The sequence below is a fragment of the Amblyomma mixtum genome, chromosome 3, assembly GCF_055824585.1.
Source record: "Amblyomma mixtum isolate Tamu chromosome 3, ASM5582458v1, whole genome shotgun sequence".
NCBI classification, from domain to species: domain Eukaryota; kingdom Metazoa; phylum Arthropoda; class Arachnida; order Ixodida; family Ixodidae; genus Amblyomma; species Amblyomma mixtum.
In genome coordinates, this window is record NC_143014.1 from 415,371,458 (window position 1) to 415,391,777 (window position 20,320).

The 20,320-nt window shown below is 50.2% G+C and overlaps 1 protein-coding gene across 1 annotated transcript in view; it reads left to right on the forward strand.

Moving 5' to 3' along the window:
* LOC149357730 (uncharacterized) overlaps nt 1-20,320 on the forward strand; it is a 326,496-nt gene that overhangs the window by 145,925 nt on the left and 160,251 nt on the right. The gene's annotated exons all lie outside the window — the stretch shown is intronic.

Sequence of the window (20,320 nt, forward strand, 5' to 3'; positions counted from 1 at the left end):
ACGTCAGCGCTACCTGTACACAAACCGCTACCTCGTGTGCTTGGTTGCCCCAGGTATTGTTCGTCAACCTGTGTCCGGCGAGGTATGCCTGATACCGTGAGCGCAATGCGCAGTTTTAACAATGAATATAAGGGAGAGAGAAACCACGATGTTCGTTGTACTGAAGGCAGTACTATCGTACTGCGTGTGTGTAGTAGTAGCCAGACCGAGACAGTGAAACAGGCTGCGCAACAGAACCTCATCTTCAGACATCTTGTATTGCACTTAACAACCTGACGGCAAAGAGGAGCGCCGGTCGAGCCAACACTGCTGCTCTGCCTTCGTAGTGCAAAACGTGGCTCGCGAGGCCGCGGCGTATAGCAGCGCACGAACACTCGCTGGCGTTGATGCAGCGGTTTCTCTCACGATGCTTCCGCGACCGCATCTGCGAACAAAAGTGAAGGGAAGTGGGGAGGAACGCCACACCTGAACCGCGCATAAATGGTATACCGTCTCGGCAACTGGCAGGCGCCGAAACAGCGCGAAGAAGAGAGGGTGGTGGTCATTCTTGCCGGGACAGAAGAAAACTCAAATGAATCCGCAGTCGCGTCCAGTGCATTGTGGTCGGTAAATAAGAGCACGATTAATTTTACCACCCGAGGTTTAGTTTTAGACATTTTGTTTGCACTGTCTTCCCTAGCTTGCCAACTAAGCCGCTTGTGCCGACCCGTCACTGGTTCCTGCATGCCATACGAAACCAGCAGCCTACGAGACCTCGCCCTGCTCCGTAATTTATTGCCAACATCAGTTTAGCTCAACCGGGATGCCGACTAGATCGTGGGCCACGCGTAGTATACGAGACCAGCAGTGCAGCGGCTCTGGTAAGGAGCTCGATACCGAGTGCGTGTGGCAGAACGTCGGACACCTCCTCATGCTAAATTATTTTAACAGCTTTCACGAATGACAAGGAAGCGATTCTTGGCTTCAACGAGAACAGCGGTCACTACACCCGCAGCTTATTTTGTTGATTGCATTCGTCGACGGCAGTCACATGAGGCACCACTAATGCACATGAATTATGAGCATCGGCAATATAAGCCAGCGCACTGAGCTGCAATCCAGGGTTGGGTATCCGAGACAGGAAATAAGTGGTTCTGCTAGCGTTCGTAGGACATTCTTGCTTGCATTAAGTAGCCGACGTATTGATCACTATTCGCAGCTGTAGCTTTGGAATTAAGCTAAGAAATGGAAGAACTGAGGTAAGCTACAAAATGAGCGGCTGGCTTTTCCCGAATGGTTTCGTTTCTTTAGCCTGAAATGAAAGCCGACTTCAATAATGCCATCGCTGGCTGTAAGAAAGGCCATAATGAGCTATTTATTAAACTTGTGATACTGTACCGAAATTCCATGCTGGTTAAACGCTGTCCAACGTTTCCAACGGCCTTAACCCCGAAGGGTCTCTGTTCATAACTCGCTGCTTTTTCTGAGAGAGCTGCTCTTAGCAGTGACTTATTTGTTTCAGGAGAATGTGGCGTCTTTGGGGGGAAAAAATTATGGGACCGCATAATTAGATACCTTAAGAGGGAAACTCGAAAGCTGTGTGTGCTGGTCCCATTGCGCACGGATTGAAATTTATGAATACGACGACATCCAAAGCACAGAGCGAGAGACTGGCAGAGTAGTATTGGTGTAATGGCAATGGCGCAGAAGTCTAATGCCGTGGCCGGTGAAGCTGATCTTCACGCGTCACCGTGGATTCGAAATTCGCTTGCGGCCACGAAGTTCTCATTTATTAGTGCGAGAGCACTCGTACGCTCACTAACCATAACCATGAATCTTGTCCTCCGATCTTACGGTTCTGAGCCGTTGCGTAGCAATTGCGACACCACTTCAATTTTCTTGTGTGACAAATGTAAATAAATATATACACAAACACAAGATATCGCCCCGCGACTGGGATTTGAACCCTCGGCGGCGAGAACAGATCAGCTTGGCTGTCCCGTGCACTGGAGCAGTACTCTGTCGCTGCAGCCGATCACGCCTCGTGTGAAACTGCAACATACTCTCACGCTGTGCATTGCACATCGTGGTCTTCATCAGGTTCCACATGCGGCGCGAACCGATCATATCAGCTGAACCTCGCCAGGGCTTAACCCAACGTTACTAGATTACCTCGTCAGTTTGCAAACTCCACTACAGTTCGGCGGCCAAACGTGGCCCCATTCGGCTCCCTCTCGTGAGGTGGCGCTTTCGACGCTGTTGGTCCGCTCCGGCCGGTCTCTCGCCACACGAACTATTATCGCTATGAGACGAGCGCGCCGTGTTTCACGCCACTTTACGCCGGTAATTCCTGTTTAACGAAGATATTTCCAAGATAGGGCACAAATATTATTCTGAATGTGCAACTACAGTGGCATTCAGGCTGCGCGAACGGTCCTGTGCGGCAGAGGTACGATCGGAATTTCTGAATCAGTAGCTATTTCGATGAGACATCTGGTTCTTGGTCGGGTATAGTTTTTTGTTTCATTTACTTCCCAACAAACTAAATGACTCTTTGCTTACGGCGGGCCACGACACGGTAAATGAGTCGCATGCTGCCGAAAATATCGAAACCTAAGGCCAAGTACCATCGGTTTGAAATAAGACAGTCAACGATGCATACGTGCTTTTTAAAGGGAGGTGCGCGACTACCACCGTGAAACTTCGACGTTATTAAGGTCATAAAACGCGAAAAATTACGGGAATAGCACAGGTCAGAAAGAAAGCAGTTTATTCAATTCATATAAGAAAAAAAAACATATACATCTTAGGGAGCCACTTTTAATAGGGCAAACAGTTACAAGAGACGTGCTTTCACAAGAGAGAAGAGACATGCTAGAGAAAAAGTGCATTCTTGTAGCGATAACAGAGTTCAGTGTCTGACAAGTGAATGCCGACACGTGCTCAGCACAACCCAAGCCAGCAAGGCTGCACTTCTCTAGCTCTTCTAGCACTTTCCAGAAAATGTTTGCAGCCTTAGCGATGGTCAGTGTGAATTGCGGTCGCACATTACGTAGAACGCTGGTCTTGCCTTGGTTTCGGAGCAGACAGGTCGACAGCTCGGCCCCACCGACTCACGGACGCATAGCTCGGGTGCACCGACGCTGTTGCGCTTGTGTGCAACGCCGCACGAGCTGCGTCGCTCGAAACGCACTGATATAAATCTGCCAGGGACACACAGGAGCTGCGATTAACTTGCAGCGCAGTTTAACCCAACAAAGGAACGCTTGGCACAAAAACGCTTCGCTGTACTCTTCGCTGACGTGGTCAGCGCGGCTACTCTGCCGAGAAGCCGGTCAAACCATAGAGTAACATAGAAGTAAAGAGCGGACACTCGGGCCCTTTCGCGGCCGAGTTCGGCGCTTCCCCGTTTCCGCCAGATTGCACTGAACGTGCAAATAAAAAAAAAAAGAAAAAGAGTATGGTCTTGGCATGTCTTGGCTTCCTTCTGCGGAGTGACTGATGCGCTCATTGTCACCCTGACAGAATGCACGTATAGGTTCACTGCCGCTTGCCAAGCGCACGCGATGCGTGGCATAACGCCTTGCGGCTTGTGGGTGACGTGTTTTGCCGCGGCGTCCAGGCAAGCGATCAAAGCCAAACGCTTTTGTCGAGCGTCGAAACCTGGATAATCGTTGCGTGCTCCGTAATTGTCACGCTGGTGGCCAGCTGCTCAGCTGGGCAATGTGACACCGCCTCTTCCGCGAGAGGGGAGAACGCACAAGACGCAATGAAAGTATCGCCTCTGATCTCTGAGGCCAGTGCGTTTCCCCGGGTCCGCTAGGTGCGCTGTGCACAAAAGTCGGCTAAAGCCCCTGGAAATTTTTAAAGTAGCGACAACCTTTGCAGAACGCCGCCTCTCCCTCTCCTGCGCCCGTCGCCTCTTCCCATTGGTCGGTGGTTTCGCGCGCAAAAGTCCTTTAAACCCGCGCTTTCCGCGGCCGCAGACGCCATATTGTCCGCTCCAACCGCGCACCGTAGGTTCGGCAGGCGTCGTTGCGGACACTGCGCTTTTGCTTGCTGTGAAGAACAGCGGCTTTTGTTTTGCTCGGAATCTGTGCGGCATGACGGGCTGCTGCGCCTTCGGGTGCAAGAACCGTCACGACGGCGAAAAGCGGTTCTTCGCGATCCCATCGAAAACCGACGCGGGCCGGATGAAGGTTTGGTTACACAGAATTGGCCGGGCGAATTTGAACGCAACGCCATCGACCAGACTTTGCGACGTAAGGGACGTGCTTTCAATAGCTGCTGAGTTTTCCTTTTTTTTTTTTTTCAAGCTACGCTGTGCAGTGGTTTGTTCGCGATCGAGCGTATGGCCGCAGTAAGCTCGACATAAGGGCGCTTGCGTTGAGCGCATCGTGATTGAATGCACATAAACGTGTAAGTGACGCGAGGCACACGTCTAACTCTAGAGTGACGTTCCTTGAATTTGAGCGCATGCCGCAGTTAGACATACATGCGTACTATAAGCGCAGATCAAACTGCGCTCTGACATGGTGAAGCGCACGCGTTACATTCTGCAGTCGCGCGCTTGCGCGCGTGCGTGCGTGTATATTATATATATCTGTATATATATTAAAGAAAAAGACAAAAAGAGAATTATCTCGCCGATATGGATCGTCAAGGCACCGTAGGAACCGCTGGTGGAAACACCAGCTAGCGCGCGCTGGCTTGCGTTTACTCTCGAAATATGACCAGTAGCTGTAGGTATGCGTGATAGTGCCCATCGGATGTCAGTGCACGTTAAAGAACCCCAGGTGGTCGAAATTTCCGGAGCCCTTCACTACGGCGTCTCTCATAGCCTCAGTCGCTTTGGGACGTTAAACCCCAATAAACCAAACCAAACCTAAGTGGGTCGCGCGTTTCCTGTCACATACTTTGTAACATCACTTCCGCGTTCTCGCTTCCCCTTGACGCCTAACTAGTTAGGAGGAGGCTACGAATGCGAGCAAATCTGTGATAACCTCTTTTATTAATGCTAAAACGTTCTTTTTTTTTTGTTAACGTTGCCCACAGTGAGGCCTCCATTATCTCCGTCTTGAAAAGTTTTGTAGCAGCTTTTTTTTTTTAATGAGATCCGTATAACAAAAGGCTTTCGCTTTACCGATGTGCATTTAGTACTCGGGCTGTTTCCGAGCCTGAGCCGGGCATGTCTATACCTCGCGGGCCAGGTTCGGACCTATATCGAAAAAATCAGGCCGGGCTGGGGCGGGTAACGAAAAATGTTGACGGGCTCGGGACGCGTGAATAATTAAGGCCCTTGCAGTGCTCTAATAGCGACTATACGAATATGGAAGATTATCGGACAGATGTGTTCAAAGCGAGGTAGGTTTTGCTTTTTACTAAATGACTGATAACGATGAAACATTTATGTAGAACTTTATTATCCCATTGCTGGCAGGCGAAGGATATTTGCGAGGTAGGTTTTCTCCTTACTAAGTAACTATTCCAAAAGAAAATTTTAATGCGGGAGTCTATATCGTTACAGTTCATGCAAGCGAAGGAACATTAGGGGAGGCACAGATAAGTACACGCGTAACGTGGCCTTCATACCGTATTTCGAGCACTCCCTCAAGTGTCTTACCTGGTCCGCGATTCGCTGCAGCAGACCAAAACTAAAAGCCACTAGAAGAGCGGATGAACCACGGGAATTAAGAATGCCTTCACTTGCAGGTGCCTTTTAGAATGTCAAGCCTGTGCATCCGTTGTAGCACGTCCAGCGCGTTCCGGCGGGGACGGTCGTTCTGTTTGCATACTCTTCACCAAAACAGATCACCGCAAATTCATTCTACGGCCTCATGATTCACGGTCACGTTCAATGCACGCCCCACTCTCGATGTCAAACTTGGCACGCCGCATAAAACCCGGCGCACCCGGACACGGTGCGCGTGCGGCTCTACCAAAACAATTCATCTATGCGTGCTCATTTTTGCCTTTAGACGATTCAGTGAAGCATGCAAATGTTACTCCTAAGTCACCGATGTATTTATGCAGCGGAACGCACGGCTAATGCGGAGACATAGAGGTGGTGGTGGTGAAAAACATTTATAATGCAATAAATATTTACAGAGAGGTGATTGGGGTAGGCCCTATTGGCCCTTTCCCCTAACAATACTAGGTGGAGCCCCTATTCCGGGGCCCCATTGGCAAGCAACGCCGCCCGCGTCCGGTGAACCAAGGCCTTTTGGGTCTTTAGGTCCTGACAGCCGAGCAGGGCCGCCTCCCAGTCCGCTCTGGTGGGGTTGGGGTTGGGGGGGATAGATGGGTTTGACTGACACGCCCAAACCATGTGGAAGGTGTCAGCCACCTCCCCACAGAACTGGCACGCGCCATCAAAGGATGTATTGAAATGTTTAAGCACCGCCGGGCACAGTACAGTGTTAGTAAGAATTTTGATGAGGAGGCGCTCGTCAGCGCGATCCAGACCCTTACAAGGGGCCGGGTAGCGCCGGTGCTCCTCCTTGTAGTAATCGGTGATTTGTTTGAATGTAATGGCCAGATTGTCTGATTGGGAGTACCCTTCCAAGGACAGGGAGATAGCCCGGGGAGAGAGTGCGCGGGCGGCCTGATCGGCCTGTTAGTTTCCCTGGAGTCCCTGGTGACCGGGGGCCCAAATCAGGTTGCGTGGAGTTGGATCTTCAGATCGACAGCTATATTCCAGTATGCGCCAGGCAAGCGGGGGAGCCCAGCCCAACTCGTAGTTCCGACAGGCCCCTCGCGAGTCGGTGATGATGTGTTTCGACTTGGGAGTAGTGAGAGCAAGAGCAATGGCAATCTCCTCCGCGTGTGTTGCGCTGTAGGCTTTGAAAGTGAGCCCGTTGACTGTGTTTGTGTTGTGTACGACTGCGGCCGTGTACCACACCCCGTGGTGTGGGCCGGCAACGTCCACGTAATACACATGTTGTTGGTTACCATAGTATCGCGCCAACGCTTCCGCGCGCGCCTGGCGACGACCGCTATGGTCTTCTCTGGACATGTTGCGGGGAAGGGGTCGGACCCGGAGGGCGCGTCTCCAGGGTTCTGGCACTCTCTCCCTTTCCTCAATATGGTAGTCATGTTTGATGTGTAGCCGGTCCAAGAGGCGGCGACCGGACGTGGTCTGTGCAAGACGCGTGTATTGGTTGACTAAGTGGGCCTCTCGAAGCTCCCGAAATGTGTTCACCACGCCCAAGGCCAGAAGTCGCTGGTTGGACGTGGTGACCGGGAGGTCGAGAGCCCGCTTGATGACTTTCCGGTGGATGACCTCCAGTTGGTCATCATCATGTTTGCGCAGGTGCAAGTAGGGGGTTGAGTAGAGGATTCTACTCGTTACGAAAGCATGGGCAAGCCGCAGTGCATCCTTGCTTCGTAATCCGCCCCGCTTGTTGGAGACCCGGCGGACCATGCGGCCCACCTGGTCTCCCACCGTGCGAAGTTTGGCTAGGGTGGTGTCGACTCTGCGTTGGTGGTGTATGAAGAGACCAAGGACGCGGATCTCCTTGGACTCCCGGATCGGTCCCGAGGGGAGACTGATGCAAAGCGGAGTTGTGTCCCGAGGGGAGGGACGTATGTGCACAAATTCTGATTTAGACGGGGCGCACTGGAGTCCGCAGTAGGCCGCGTAGTCGTCGACTAGGGTCGCCGCTGCTTGCAGAGAAGAACTCGGCAAGTACAGGAATCCGGGCGCAACCAATTGAAAAGAGGCGTTAGTTCCTTCGGAGCGGGCTAGAGGTCGCCACCGCAGTCACATGAAATCACAACGAAAACAAAAGTCGTTCGCCCGGCGCGCAGGGGAGGAGGAGAGAAGAGGGAGGGCGTCTTGTCGCTACTTTAGTTTTTTCAGGGGCTTTAAAGTCGGCCGCTGGGGCCTACGGGAGTGTCCGCTCTTTACTTCTATTACAGTGAACTAGAAGTATTGGGTAGTGGAAAAAGCGGAGGGGTGGGCGCACTGGCCGCGTGAAGCCGCGAGCGCAGACTGCCGCTAGGGGCGCTGGCGTGCTCTTCCCGAGGACATGCCCGAGGAGACCGCGCGAGATCCTGACGTTTCTGCATAGCCGATAGTGCCTTGTCGCATCGTTCTTCGCGGTTGGTGCTACGAGTCAGCGTGTTGTGCTTTGCAGATTTCCACAAGTGAAGTTATCGAAAGCGCCGAGTGTGACCATTTCTCTCTTCTATTTTGGATCATGGAAAAGAAGAGGAAGAAAGTTGATACGCATTGCTATGCGCCCGGATGCAAGAGCGGGTATCCCGGTTTTCGAGAATCAGACGGGCGCACATTGTCGCTTTTTGGAGTACCTAAAGACAATGACCGGCGGAAACAATGGGAGAGGAACCTTCACCGCAAAGATAAGCCACTCTCCGAGACGTCAGCCGTATGCGAGAGGCACTTTGAAGCGCATTTTATTTTGCGCGACTATGTGCATTTTATTAATGGTCAGGAGGTAAGAATACCTTGTGGTAAACCTACGCTAACCGACGACGCGGTGCCCACGCTCCTGCCCGATTTGCCGTCCTATCTCTCAAAGGAAATGCGCCAGAAAAGACCGGAGAGAAAACGCGTTGCTGTGTGCCCAACAGCACGCACAAAGAAGGCGCGGTTGTCTCGTTCTGATGTCCACGAGTCGACGCCGGCAGGTGTTATTTCAGATGACAACGACAGCCTCGATGTGACAGTAGCCGAGCATGCTGATCTCCAAACGATCGCAAACAGTGTGAGCGTCCCAAATAGGTGGTCAAGAATTGACGCAGCGGACTTCGATGGAGTTCTCTTTGCCACGACAAGCGTGAGCAGAAATCCATTTGCGCTTTTTCACGAAAGAGTGTTGATGTTCACAAGTGACTGCGCAAACGCTGTTACCGCCCGCTTTTACTTACATGGCAAAGAAAGCAAGGATGTTACTGTACGATCGGTAAAGGAGGCGGAAGAGATGTTTAAAGACGCAGATACTGCTATTCCCTGCAAGGGTGCAATGGACCGAGAAGAGTTTGAGAACAACCACAGTAGGGACATCACATGCCACCTCAAGCAATCTGTTGACATTGCACAAGGCACTGTTTTCAGCCGATCTTGCTCGGGACTAGTAAGCAAAGAAGGTAAGCACTCGTTCACTACTAAGAAATCAATTAGCACTGTCACAGTGTGCAATTGATCTTTTTCGTCTGTGGAATAACGCATGCTTTGAAACATTTGAAAAAAACCACTCTCAACTTTCTTGTAGGGCAGCTACCATTCATATCCAAACTTCACCTGTCTTTAAGGCTCATCATTTATATCAGCAATTCCCATGAATATCACATCATAAAGCCATTCTGCCTATCCAAGTACAAACTAGGAATATATTCTCACAAGCTGTTTACAGCACTAACAGGGAACTGCCCATTCGAATTCAACAATGTTGCCTGTGATTTTCATTATTAAAGGTTGTAAGTGAAATATATGTTTGGATTGTAAAAATGATGTTCCAATGCCACAAGCAAATATAAAATCTTGGCTTGTGGCCTTGTCTGCTGTGTCATTTTATTTTTTGAGTATTGTAGTGGACGGTGCGTAACTGTTCTGAAACAGAATGACTAGCCCCTTCTAATTTTTTCTTTGTGTTTTAGGTGCCACCTGTGTGCCATGCCGCTATCTAAGGAAAAGCCTACAATCAAGACAGTGCCGGCTCAAGGCAAGAAAGCCTCTGAAGAGGAATATTTCAAAGCACTTGAAGCTTGCCCGGCAAAGGACGAAGCGTCTGGGCTCACATGTGAGCACCCTTCAACAGATGGTTTCCAAGATGAAAACTGAAAGCTCAAAAATCAGTAAAGAAGCCCTTGAGAACAAACTTCAAACACTGTCATCAAAACAGAAAGAGGCTGCTATTCATATGTTTGCAGCAGCTAAACGTAAAGGCATGCAGGGAATGAGCTATACAAAGAGCTGGGTCTTAGAATGCATAATTATGAAGATGAAAGGCCCCAAACTCTATGAGCACATGCGCAAGCAAAATATTCTTGCTCTCCCAACAAGAACAACATTGTCCAATTACTTAAAATCTTATAGGACCGGATTTGGATTTAACACCAAAATTTTCAGAGTACTCAAGGAAAAAACAAGCACGATGGATCCTTTTAAAAGGCATGGTGGATTGCTTGTTGATGAGATGAAGCTTTCAGAAAACCTTGCAGTTACATCCGGTGCACTGATTGAAGGATTTGTCGACCTAGGCCAGTTTACACCAAGAACTGATAAGCACGTTATATGTGACCATGGGATGGTCATTTGTTTTGTGCCATTTGTTGGGAAGTGGACACAGATCCTGGCTGTATTTGCCACTCATGGAAATGTAAAAGGCAGCTTGCTTGCAAAAATTATGACAGAGGCAGTTATCCTGGCAGAAAATGCAGGATTATTTGTCGACTTCATCACAAGTGATGGGGCGACCTGGAATAGAAACATGTGGTCTTTGATGGGCATTGGAGCATCTCCTTCACTCACAAAGTGCAAAGTGCAGCATCCAGTTGATGCAAGCCGCTCACTTCATTTTGTGTCTGACTTTCCGCACCTCATCAAGTGTCTGAGAAATGGGCTCATGAAGAGTAGCTTCAACACACCAGCAGGCGAGGTAACATAGCTCAACTTTTTCTTTGCATTTCACATTTTGCTAGCAGCTCTTCTTTACATGCATAGGTTTGTATTAGTGTAAGGTAAAACCATCGATTATTTTGTCTGTATGTTTCTGCTACAGGTCTCCCTCCGTCCACTGCGTAAGGCACTAGAGCTTGACGGCTGCAATGTCACTCTCCAAGCCATGCCGGGAATAACAAGTCGCCATACCAACCCGAATAATTTTGAGAAGATGAGAGTGACTTACGCGTTCCAACTGTTCAGTGACAAGGTGCTGAGTGGCCTTCGACTCTATGAGACAGAGCTGGAACGCTACTGTGGAAGCATTCAAGCAGTGCTCATCTTCTTTGGGTAAGTTTAAGCTCGCAACTTTTTCTTAGGCGGAACCATCTCATACCTGTAAAAATTACATCGCTGTTTATTTGGGTATAAAGTAGATATAAGAAAATAAATGCCTTCTTTGTGCTTTATTGTTGCAGGATGATCCAAGACGTCATCGAAATAATGACATCCAGATTCCCCAGCCAAGCCCTGCGGCCAGATTCAGCTTCAGAAGAAAAGCTGCTCTCGTTTTTGACGTACATCACCGACTGGGAGCTCCATGCAGGGGGTCGAGGCGGCTTCCTTTCTGCTTCTACTGCAGTTGGCTTGAGAGTAACGGTCGCAAGCACTCTCTCTTTGCTGACTTATCTGACAAAGAATGTTAAGTTCAAGTACCTGATGACTTCAAAGCTGAGTCAGGACCCAATCGAAAATCTGTTCGGTATAGTGAGGCAGTCAAGTGGCTGCAATACCCACCCGACATCCCAGCAGTTTGCAATTACTGTATCCTGTTTAAGTTTTTACGGACTTGCGAGATCAGTTAGCAGTGGAAATGCTGAGCCTGGTATTCTCACAGCCCTCCTTGAGCCAGACATGATTGAAGGCTCCAAGACAGGCAAGACTGATATGGTTGAGATCATTCTTAATGATCAGGACATTCCTAGCACACATCAAGAGCAGATCCCTGTACTAGACCACACTTCATATGTGTCTGCAAGAAGCGACGATCGGCTAATTTTCTACATTTGTGGTTATGTGGCCAGAAAGTTTCTGCCGAAGTTAGAGTGTGATGAATGTCTCAAATTGCTTCTTACTCAGAAGGAGGATGTGAGTCGTCTTGATGCAGCTCAATACACCAGGCTACGTGACAATGGTGGCCTGCTGTACCCAACCGGATGGCTTTTTAGGTTTATTCGAAGGTTGGAAAACCTTTTCACCACCACATTCAGCACACAAGAGCTGCATCATGAGAGCGTGATGGATGTTCTCGCTCTTATTAAGAGCAATCAGCAAGACAGGATAGGATGCGGCAGCCATGCACAATCATTGACAGCGCAGGTTGTAGCTTTTTATGTTACCACAAGGCTGCACTTCTTTGTGAAGTCCCTAAACCGGTCCAAAAATAAGAGTCGGGATACTTCAAAATATTTGAAGTTGAGCCGCTGCACATAAGTATGCATATATAGTATTGTGTACACTTTGCCATGGAGCTCTTCTCTTGCAGTATTTTTTTAAATTTTTATTGAGACTTTGAATAAACATCTGTCTGCAGAAGGCTCATCCTTCCTAAATGCGCATGTTCATCGCGTGCTTCAATCATGTTGCTGGAGAAATACAGCATTATGCATGCTTTTGGGCCATCGACCTGTTCTGTTTCCAACATGCCTCGGATCTGGTTCAGCAGAGTAAAAAAGAAAACATCAATTTAATTTCAAAGCGCGGTTTGCCGCTGCAAAAAAATATGCGGGACGAACGGCGATAATTACGAAAAAAAAAGTTACAAGTAAATGCAAAGCGCTGCATACTCTGGTCTCCGAATCCTGATAATGTTTACATTAATGTTACACTGACATATTCTGCCTGAAGAAAAATTTAAAGCGGAGTTATAAAAGCCCGCGCCGCCGATCTCCTCACTGCGTATTGCTCGCGAACCGCGTCAGCCGCTCGCCGCAGCTGTGCTCGGGAAGTGAGCGCGCGCGCCACCTGGCGAGCTTCTACACAATATGCTTCGCGCCGCGGCCGCCGCTTTTTCCACTACCCAATACTTCTAGTTCACTGTACTTCTATATTACTCTATGGTCAAACAGCGACGAGAGCGCCCCCGCTCGGCGGTACAGGCAAGGGCGACATCCGCGGCGTCGGAGTTTTGCAAACTGAAAAAGTAATCTAGTAACGTTGGCTTAACATCAGCCTAATATTGTCGCCAGGCGTACTGACGTCCGAGCTAAGCAAAGCCATGAGCAAAGCAGGCAGAACACATGCTTTCGCACACCTACGCGGTTTAACTAGGTTAAAACCGTGCCATTTTTTTTATTTGTCATGTACTCCGCCCACCTGGCACTCCGACTTCCCTTGCTGCGCTAGCCTTCTCCGTCCTCGCCCAAGTGGTGGCGGAAGACAGCCGTGAGGATACCGGCGCACCGACGTAAACCGCCTGCACCTAGAGTGGATCGCGCAACCAGTCTTGCCTCGCGGGATACCAGCGAACGAGGCTGCCAGTTAAGAAAGGGATACGGCGTATCCTGTGGTAACGTGGTGCTACGTAAGCTACAGTTGGCGCTGAGCTCCCCTTGCGCGCAGTTCCCGTCAGGGTGGGCGTCATGAAAGAAGGCACGGTATCTCCACTTGTATTCTCAGCGCGTTCGCACCAGGTATTCGCAGAATTGGACTTAGAAGACTTAGCGATGGAATCTAATGGAGAGCACCTGGGAATATCTTCTGGTTTGATGACTACATTCCCCTGCCAAGATATCGTACATAAACAACTCAGACTAATGATCAATATGAACAAAACTATAGTAATGCGCAAAACACTGAGAAGAAACAAGCAGTTCACGATAGGTTGAGAAGATTCGGATGTGGTAAGGGAGTACCATCGGGGACAAAAGTGGTATACTCCGCGCGGCGGGAGCCGGAGCAAAGGAAAACTGCTGCATTTTGGCGAGCTAAAGCAGGAAACATTGAAACGAGCCAAGCGACATGCCTGCTGATAATAAAGGTCACGCATTGGCTGTCTCGATCCCGGATGCCGCCTGTAGATGGCATTGCAACGCAGTTTTCTGTTGATCCGGCTCCCGCCGCGTGGAGTATACAACTTTTGTCCCTGATAGTACATATTGCCGCGAATCTTTGTAACGTTTTGTAGTGTTTGTTTGTTCGTGCTTCAAGGCTGCCGACGCGCCGCTTTATCGCTCCGTTTGTGACGCAAGACGCGCCTAGGTTTATCTAGATTGATCTCATCCAGACGGAGCCGATTCTACTTTGCGCCAGAATGTTCTAGTAACTTCCCAAGCTTTATCTCGAATGTTCGCTATCAGCTTTAAAAAGAGCACGATCGACAGCGGCGGGATTCTGTGCGACGACCGCCGAGCACGCTAGTTGCTCCGCCGCCGCCGAGTGATTCAGTTCTTTGCGGGCGCAAGTCAGCCCAAATAAAAAGTTCCGTTTTGAAGACATTCTCGCTGTGTTTCTGTTCGCCGGACTGTAGTCACCACTACGGGACAATATATACCCAGAGCAAGTAGTCGCCGCTGATTTAGACCATTAGAGAAATAGACGGGAGAACAAGAGTGGGGTGGATACATTTTGCAGTCACTCTGACGTTAAAACTGGAAACGTAGCCGTGTTCCTCAGGAGGAAAGTGTACGTAGTTGTATCGCCTGTGGAGCAGAAAGTTGGAGGTTAACAAAAAGTCTACAAATCAAATTGTGATAAGATAACGCAGCGAGCTTCGGAAAGGAAAATGATAGTACGGCGGTAAAAAAAAAAGAAACATGGAGAGAAGAGTTGGTCAGTGAACAAACGCGACTTAATGACTAGCTTAAATCAAAAACGTTTATGGAGATTGGCAGGACTTGCAATGCGAAGAGGAGATATCCCACAGTCCCTCAAGGTAACGGAATGTATTTCAGGGGAATGCAAACGTAGCAGGCGGCTGCAGACAGTCAGGGCGGAAGATAAGACTAGGAAGTTTGCGGTGATAAGGTGGCTGCAGTTAGCGCGGAACAGGGTCATTTGGGCTCAGTTTGAAAGAGTTGTGTCCTGCATTGTACGAAGTTCGGTTCGTAGTGATGTAATGATGATGATGATGACCCCCGCAAATAGCGCGAAAACGAGATTCCCAAAGGGCTAACCTGCGCTGAAGTCACAGCGGAAGCAACACCAGCCTCTTCCTTTCCGTCGCCAGCATTTCCACATGGCTCTTGCCCAACAGTAGGACATGACCGAATGTTGAAGCATGATAGAAACGTTGGTTTGTCTGTGGTGAAACTTAGGCTTTCAAAGAAGTAGTTCCAGCTGGGCTTGTTGGTGCGTATTCGTTAAAGGCATGAGAGCGCAAAAATGGCAACGCAGACGACTAAGGGAACAGAACGAGCGCTGAAGCGCTCGTCCTGTTCCGTTACTCGTCCGTGTTGCCCATGGAGGAAAAAAAAACTGAGGAGGGAGCGGCCGGCGACAACCTTGAAGCCTAGTCTTAACAAGTAAAGATATAGTAAAAAAGAGAGTGTGTCCCCCCGTGATCACACCACGTGATAGAGTGCGGTAAAATCTAGCCCCGCTGCGCGTGCGCATGCGCAGATCAGCGCGGCAGACTGACTGTAGATCAACCTCCTTGCTGTAGACGCCCGCGCCGCGGGTCGCACATACGCGCGCACTAAAACGTACCAGAATCAAAACATAAAGGACAGACTCGGAGAGCGAAAAACTGAGCGAGAAAACGGCTTCGTAAACACTCGGCTTGCGAACACTGGCCGCGTGACGTCACGCTCCCTCCTTAGATTTTTTTCCTCCATGGTGTTGCCATTTTTGCGCTCTAATGTCTTTCACGATTATGCTTTCAAATATCGGTTTTTATTTGCCGTAGTGAGCGCCTCGCGTTTGGCTGTTAAACTGGTGCTTAGCCAGCCCGTAGCCGCAGTAATGAATGCGTCAAGGATTAAATTTATTTCAGAAAAAGGATGAGACTGAGTCCGGTTAGGACACAGTTCATCGTGAACCTTGACATAGACCATAAGAGCAAGAACAGAGAGTGCTAGCAAACAGTCGTCCTCGCAGCTCATTCTGCGAACACGAGAGTCCATGGGCGTCCCGCGGCTTTCCTGTCGACGTGCTAGCTCCGTGGCCCTTTTATTTGTGCATAGATGTACGCCCACGTAACGTTGGTTGGCTCGTTGAGCGCCACAGAGCTGTTCTTTCGCATTGAACTGCAGACCGGGCTGGCATGCATAACAGTTACGCCTGCTTGTTCGGAGCATAGGTAGACCGGTTCTTCTCTGCATTTATCAGCCAATCGAAAAAAAAGATTAATTTCACACTATAATACGCAACACGTCCGCCGCGTGGTTGAAAACCAAGTAGTGCTGCAAGCTACGTGACAGCAGCTAACATCCCAGGATCGGCAACACAGGCTGCTTGCGCTGTGCAAACATGTCAGGGCATCGCGTGGACTTCTCTCAGTGCTCTGCCTATGCAGAGTGTCACCGATTTCACTGTTATAAATCTCGCGGCCTGGCACGGAATGAGACAATACTGTCATGTGTGCACCAAATCAGACCACTTCGTTTCTTTGTGGCACCGCGGACAGTTCATACCTTGCTCGGCCCGCTAATCTCCTGCCCGCATTGCATCCTGCTCGCATTGAAAGCGGAACTGCCCGTTCCTTGGCACTGATGCACTGAATGCAGCGTTTTGTCAGCATGGTTCTTCTCTCTGGCAGCAGAAGAAAATAATGACAGGTGCAATGAAAGTGGTGGCTCCCTTGCAGTTCTGTGGGACAGGTGGCGCATGTCGCGAGTCGCACAATCTTCACTGAACAACGGAGGATGTGGCCGATTTTATTTATAATTCCCATGAATAGTTACGGCGATGAACGAGGACTGTCGTACCAGCGGGCACAAACGCGGTCTCGGCGTCACATTGACAGGCATCTATTGAGCACATCAATGGTATTCGATCGACGCTGGTTTGCTACCGAATGCTTTTCTCCGGAGAGCTACACATGTCCACAGGACCCGCACGAATTGCGTACCGCCTAAGGACGTAGCTTAAAGGGCAACTCCGGCGATTTTTCAACCATTTTAAGTTAATGGCTTTTTTGCGTTCCTAAGAACCTCATGTAATGTGTACGATACAAGGTTTTCAAAAGCAACCGTAAAATAATTTTTAAACAGCAAAAAACGCAAAACTCGAAACCGCAAAACCGAAACCAGGGAGGTGCCTTCGTGCGGTATTCACTGTGACGTCACGAGCGGGTTCGCCGCGCTGTGAAGTCCCCGAAAATATCACAACTACTCTGAGCCGCGCTGTCGAGATGACTGAAAGCGCGGAGGACAGCTTTTCCGAGACCAGCGAGTCTTTAGACGACGACTCATTCGACGATTTTGGACTGGACGAGTCGCCTTTCAGGTATGATCCACCGCCGCGCGAGCCAGCCGAGTCACACCACAGGCCGCGTAACCTGCAGCACGGAGATGGTCTGAACTCGGAGGAGTGATTACTTGAGTCATTTCTCGTGCATGCATTTGTGCAGGAGTCGTCAGAACAAAAGTTAATGAGATGCTCCCGTCGACAGCTGTTCGTGTGGCCAGTACCGGCCGGCCCAGCATAATGAAAGAATCTGCGGCCGGAACGTTGCCGCGGTGCACAACATCCTTACACGGGCATGCATCACCAACAGTCCTCTCTGCGAAGCTTTGTCTAGACGGCGAGCTTTTGGAAGTGAGTTCACGCCAGCTACAGTTATATAATCCAACATACCGCTTCTTCTTGACGGCCGCGCTTCGTTCAGCTGGCCGCTGCGGAAGACGGTTGTACTAGAATAACGTTGGCACAGAATATGCCTTCAAGCGCCAGTTGAACGAAGCCTTAGCGAGTCCAGAGCTCTGTTTGAAGTACACGCTGTCTTCATAGTAATCTGGCGCGAAATGTTCCGAGCACAAGCGGGAATGCTTCCTCGGAGACCAGTTTACAGGGCGGACAGCTCTCACCAACTTGTCGCGAAGGTTCTTATCGCTAGGAAACCTTACGCTAGATCACGCCCGTTGTCACAGATCAAGAATTTGTGCACCCCACAGCACAACAGAAGTTGCCGTGACCCATCACTCTGGCGTACACATCACATCAGGCACAATGAGATGGCGCGAAATTGCACAGGTGGTCGAAATAATTCCAGAGAGCTCCACTACGGACCTCTTTCTTCCTTTCTTCTTTCACTCCTCCCTTACGTCGCGGTTCGGGTGTCCATTACTGCGTCATTTAGTTTCCTCAAAACCAATTTTCAGTTTTCCCCTGCACTGCCAGCGCCAGCGCGCGCCCAACCAGCTTGACACGCCGCCCCGCCAGTGACGTCACAGAACAGGGTGGCCTGTAGAAGTTGCTCGATCAGTGGGTGCCGCTCGCGTCAGCTCGCGTCGAGGAGCGCTTGTTTTCAAAATTCGCTTGCGGAAAAACTATGCCGGTTTCAGATACGAAATTTTACATGAGGCATCAGACTATCATAAAGAATACAGACTTAAAATTTCATTTCAATCGATGCACATCGAAAAATCGCCGGAGTTGCCCTTTAAGGGGTCACTCCGCGTCCAGCCGGGGTCACTCCGGCGTCCAGCTTCCGAGCTGGCTACACGCAGGCGTTTACCCGTACGCGACACGTTTCCCCAACCCGTGGCGCAGAGTCGCAGCCACGGCAAGTTCGGACGAAATAGGCAGCGGCAGAGCACGCTAGGAAATAGTTTATTGCCCTAACGCGAGGCAAAGCACACTGCGGAAGAATGTTCTATCCGATAAAATAAGGTTCAGTTGCTCACCAAGTCGTCGTCGACCGGCGTTGGGTCGTTCGGGGGGTCGCTGGCAGGAAGGGTCCGTCGGGGCAGCTCGGCCGGAGGACCGGGGCAAGAGGGAGTGTTCCCGCCGCGAGCGCCTTCTTTTAACCCCTCGGGCATTCCTCGCTTGGGGCAACCGGTTGCGCTCAAGGTAAGGCATTCACCTCTTCCCTAGGGGGCCAGTGCGTTGTCGTGACGCCACGTCATTGTTGGGAACGTGCAGAGTAGCCGTAGTGCCTTCTCTCCACATTCCCGGTGGCGCTCGCGCTCGTCTCGTGGCTCCACGCGTTCGCCTTTGGCGTGGGAACAATGAAGGACACCAGTGTATCCCACAAACTATAGTCGCACTTGTCGACATAAACATACATCCCCCTGATAGTCCCCTGCTGTGAATCCAGCCCAGTAGACGGCCAGTGAGCTTCGAGGCAGTTGTCTCGCAGCTGGTCGACGTCAAACTCTTAGAGGGCGTGCGTGGAGGATAACAGACCTCAGAACCGACAGCTAGTATAGGATGCTGGTAGCGGCCATGTCGCTCCGTAGCTTGCCTGACTTACACGATGAAACCAATCACTCTAGTTGAGCTTCCACTTTCCGGCCATTTCCCTCCGTCCCCGAAGTCGAGGGGTCAGGGTGGTGGACAGATTGAGCAAATGCCCTCATTTTTGCCTTCCCTCCCTCACCCTCACCGTGAAATCCTTGGCCCTACCTCGCCCTCACTCTCACTTCGTAAAATTATCTGGCCCTCCCTCGCCCTCAATTCGCTGGCATTCCTTCATCCTCACCCTCAAATCAGCTCTGCTGATATTCGAGTTATTTTTCCTTGTTACAGATATGTGTCAATGAACCGAATCGCACACTAGGGTACCTGAGTTCTGATCCGCCGCGGCTTCAGCGTTTCGATTGAGGTGAAATGGAAATTGCCCCGTGTGATGTGCGATGTCAGTGCATGTTAATGATCCCCACGTCATCCTCATCATCAACATCACCAGCCTGACTATGCCCACTGAAGGGCAAAGGACTCGAGCATTTCTTTATAATTAAGCCTGCCCTTTGCCAGCTGCGGCCACCGTATCCCTACAAACTTCTTGATCTCATCAGCCCACCTAAATTTCTGCCGCCCCCTGTATTCCCAAATGGTCGGAATTATTCCGCAGCCCTCCACTCCAACACCTCTTTCTCTCATCCTCCTTTCACTCACATCTTTCTTCCTTCCCTTAAGTCGCGGTTGGGACGTCCATCAAGCAGTGAGACAGTTTCTGCGCCATTTAATTTCCTTTAAACAACTTTCGCATTAGCCGCAAATTATTGTTCGCTGTGTCCTCTTTCCCCTGTGTCAAGCCATGTGGATCTTGCTTAGCACTTCGTAGTTTGCAGCAGCCAATGATGGCGTCAAGAAATAACACCGGGACTATACGTCATGCTGTAGCCTATCACCCGTAAGAGCCGGTTCAGTCTGGTGCTTGTGGCAGCGGTTAAATGAACTGTGCCGGGAGATCGGGGCTGGCAAAATCGGATAAAAGTTCGCACAACACCCTCAGTAGCAAATCGGAGGATAATTCCGGGAAAACTTCAGCCAGGAAATTCTCATGCTGAGGTGTAATAGACACTGCCATAATTAATAGGGCCGACCTACACACCGCTGCCCACTCCATAAGTTTTGAGCGAACGTAGCCAGGGGTAGGAAACTCCGGCTAGTTTCGGGCTCAACTATTTCGGCGCACTTGGTAAAAAGGCGAACTGATGTTTAAAAACGAATCATTCGCGTACATGTCACGCACGTGCACGCAGTGCGACAGGCTGCGGCGACGGCTGAATTAGTTGAGAAACCGGGATGCTAAGCTGATTTGTCCTCGCC